This window comes from Poecilia formosa, unplaced genomic scaffold (genome assembly GCF_000485575.1).
Source record: "Poecilia formosa unplaced genomic scaffold, Poecilia_formosa-5.1.2 Scaffold397, whole genome shotgun sequence".
NCBI classification, from domain to species: domain Eukaryota; kingdom Metazoa; phylum Chordata; class Actinopteri; order Cyprinodontiformes; family Poeciliidae; genus Poecilia; species Poecilia formosa.
In genome coordinates, this window is record NW_006800336.1 from 460,727 (window position 1) to 464,655 (window position 3,929).

At 38.0% G+C, this 3,929-nt stretch overlaps 1 protein-coding gene across 1 annotated transcript in view; it reads left to right on the forward strand.

Annotated features, from left to right (window-relative positions):
- The window catches only part of gfra3 (GDNF family receptor alpha 3), an 83,157-nt gene that overhangs the window by 42,798 nt on the left and 36,430 nt on the right, over positions 1-3,929 (forward strand). The window lies entirely within an intron of this gene.

Here is a 3,929-nt window from a genome sequence, read left to right on the forward strand (position 1 = left end):
TGCAAACTCTAGCATTGTTAGTTTCCGCTCCTCCTGTTTTTAGCTGTAAATTGTTGATCCACTTTTCTCATCTTTTTCGGTACGTTTTTTTTTTTTATTAACTCCCTTGTGACCAACTACCTTTGGAACATGAAAATAAAGTTTATCTTTCTCTCTATTAGAACAGTTCGAACAGTGGTGTCCAAAGTGGGTCCTTGAGGGCCGGCATCCTGCATGGTTTAGTTCTCTCCCTGGTTTAGTGCAACTGGATCAAATGATGGCTCATTAGAGGCCTAAGAAGAACATTGACATGCTGAAAAGGTTGTTACTACCACCAGGGAGAGAACTAAAACATGCAGGACGCCGGCCCTCAAGGACCCACTTTGGACACCCCTGAGTTGGAACAACTGTACAGGATACAGACTTTGGACATTTTGATGCTGGATCAACAGAAATAAATGAGCTGCATTTACTTCCTGCCCTCCATCTGCATTACGTGACGTTTGCACTACATCATCTGAAACCCAGCAATAGATTTATTATTGCACCTTTTACTTGACTGCTGATGGCATCGGAGCATGGAGGATTTTTTATTTTTTTTTACTCCAACAAAATCAAAATTTAAATTATTTGATTTTAAGAAATTGACAGAAAATTTCCATGAGTTTTTTTCTTGGTTTTTCACTGCAAGACTAACTTTTGTGAGTTCTGTTAATTCTAACCATTACATCACTCATGACTCTCCTGCAGTATTCTCACCCCTTCACACTGTTCAGATGTTTTCCCTCACATCTACAAATTTAAATGTATTTTGTAGATATTTTAGATGAATACAAATTACATATAAAATCAGATTTAATAGCATGGTCTTTAATTAATCAATTATAATTAATCAAATAAAATAAACTATATACTGATTATATGAGCAACATTTTCAATTCAAAAATCATTTTGCTGTTAAATTATTGCATAAATAGACATATGAGCTCAACAACAACAGTATTTATTGCTTTTTTCTCTTATTTGGATCATTCAACCATCAGATTAGATCGAAGTGTTGTTCTATACATTTATCTTTCCAGAGTTTCAGGAACTTCTGATCATTCATGGAACTTCTTTAGTAATGTGGACGGTAGATGATGATGGTTAACGTTAGCTGCTACTCCATGTTTAGCATTGAGATTCTATTTTAGGCTTGAATAGCTTTTCTGATAGGCTAACTCCTTTTAGCACAACTTGAACACAAATATAGTAAACAGAAATGAACCCTCAGAGGGCCAAGAGAAGCAGCTTTTTCATCTATTGCCGTTGTTTACGGATTTGTCAGATTTATGGGTGTACAAGGAAAAAAATCAAAATTGAAATTAACATATTAAAGTCTCTGCCCTAATATTATCTAACAGAATTTGAAACATGCCAGGGTAAACTGATTTAAAAAGAAAATACTAATCAATTAACAAAATGTGTTTGTTGTATATCAGGCAGTAGTTTATATTAGAGCATTTTAAAGTTGTTTTTGGTCCCTCTGACATGCCATCTAACTCTGTCCCACCAGGATACAAACACTTTGCACTCCATGGAAGACAAATGTTTGCCTACAGACTACATTTACCTACTCTCACACAACATAATATGTTTCCCAGGCTTCACACAGTTTGCTCCATTTTTTTAAACTGAAATAGTAAGGGGTTCTAACACATATTTTGTTCATTTTTATAGGCAATTCTATCCATGAAAGGTTGTTTTTTATTGTTTAAAGAACAAGCAAGCTTCTGTTATTTTAAATTTTAGGTTCGAAAAAATATCTTTTCTCCGTTTTCCATGGCTTGACATTTTATTTATAGAGAGAAAAATAATCCAACCCGAAAGTTATGATGAAAAAGGTTTTCCCTCTAATTTTGATGTTTGCTTTTCATACCACATTTTTAAAGCTTGTAGAGGTGGTGCAAAACCTGCTTGCAATGTTTGCTTTGAGAGTGATGGAGAAATTTTCTTAGCTGCCCTCTATCTTTTTACATCTACAGAAACCAAATGATAGAACATTATTGCATGACTTGCACAAGGACACTGAGATGGTGATGAGGTGTGTGGTGTGTGTGTGAAACAGAGGAATGGAGCAGGAGTCAGGTGGAAGAGAGGCTGAAGATACAAAGGTATGAAAATTAGAATGGAGTTAAGACAGAGTAGGTGCATGTGAATGACAGACAGGTGGAGGAGTGAGGCGATGGAGATGGATGAACTCCTCCAGGCTGTTGTTTTCAACAGCCTGGAGGAGATGGTGAAGAGGAGGATGCTCTGTGAAGTTAAGGATGAACATGTGTGACAGGAGGCTAGGTGGGGGACTAAACACAAACATTTACATGATGGTTGTGAGATCTGCTGGTGAAAGGGTGAACATGAAACTATCAGAAACATTTGACGTTTCACAGCTCCTCTTACGATTTTATAGTTTTGCTGTAAGCTGGTGTGTACAACTGTCCTCTGCTTTTTTTTCCCCCAATTGAATTAGGGTGGCTGGTGTCACTTTCACAGTTGACTACAAGAAGCAATTCATGTTGACACTGCTGACCTTTGAAAGAAGGAGAATCCATCAATTACCAGCTGAGTGGCTCAGCCTTTGCATAAACTCTGCTAGCAGAGGAAACCTGCTAAAGGCAACAATAAAACACAACCACAGCTGCACAGTGGCACAGTTGGTAGCATTGTTGTCTTACAGCAAGAAGGTCCTGGGTTCAATTTCCAGCCTGCGGTTTTCTGTATGGAGTTTGCATGTTCTCCCTGTGCATGCATGGGTTCTTCTCTGGGTACTCCGGCTTCCTCCAACAGTCCAAAAACATGACTGTTAAGTAAACTGGTCTCTCAGAAAACGAACGGTCCGTTCTTAACATTTTGGAATAAGAAAAATTGCATTTTATAAACAGATTAACTCGTGTTTTGGACTGCCTATTGCTAGAAGATCTATTCTGACTGAGCCAGAATAGATCAGTCAGATCTATTCTGACACAATATGCATCTCTAAATGCATATTGTGCATTTAGAGATGCACAATATGTCAGCATCATTGTTGGTATCAGATGATATTAGTCTTTTTTTTTAATCTCAGTTTTGGCCCCATGAATAAAAATTAGCCAATATTAAATTTATTTCCACCTTGTTGTCACTTGTTTCTAGAGGAGATCGGTCATATGGTACACTCTAAGAAATAATCCTGTAAATTTACAGTCAAATACTGGCAGCTTTCGACGCCAGAAGTTTACTGTAAATGCACAGTAGCTGTACCGTAATTAATCCTGACAGTAGATTACCATCAATGCAAGTACGGTATGGATACTGTGAAAGAACGGTAAAATACAGGCATCTATAGCTGCCAGTAGTTTACCGTTCTTTCGAAAGAACAGGTAAACTACCGTTTTTCTGAAAGAACGATAAAAAAAAAATACTGGTAGCTACAGACGCCAGGTTTTTTATTGTTTGTTTTTTTTTTACCGTTCTTTCAAAAAACGGTAAAAAAAAAAAACTGGTGTCTGTAGATACCAGTATTTTACTGGATATTTACCTTTTCAATCCTGTACCTTTTAGAGTGGTGTACTGTAAGTAAATACTGTCATGATGCCAACACACTGCAGATGTAGTACCGCCAACAGGGTTTATTAGAAAAAAGAGCGAGCTGCTGTTCCTTAGGCAGCAGCTCGCGCCTCTAACAAATCGTTACACTCAACTGAATAGCTTTACTGCTAACACACTGAACTCTCCGCTCTTCCGGTGTTCTGTCAGATCAGCATCGGTTCTGGTCCTCCAGCTCCCCTGTTCCCCTGCCCACATGACAGGTCCATCACATGCGAGTGGAAGTCAGCAGAGTCAGACAGAGAACCCCATAACACCCTACACATAACAGTAGTCACAACGCAACTTATAACAAATACACATAACCATATGGACCCCAGCAGAAC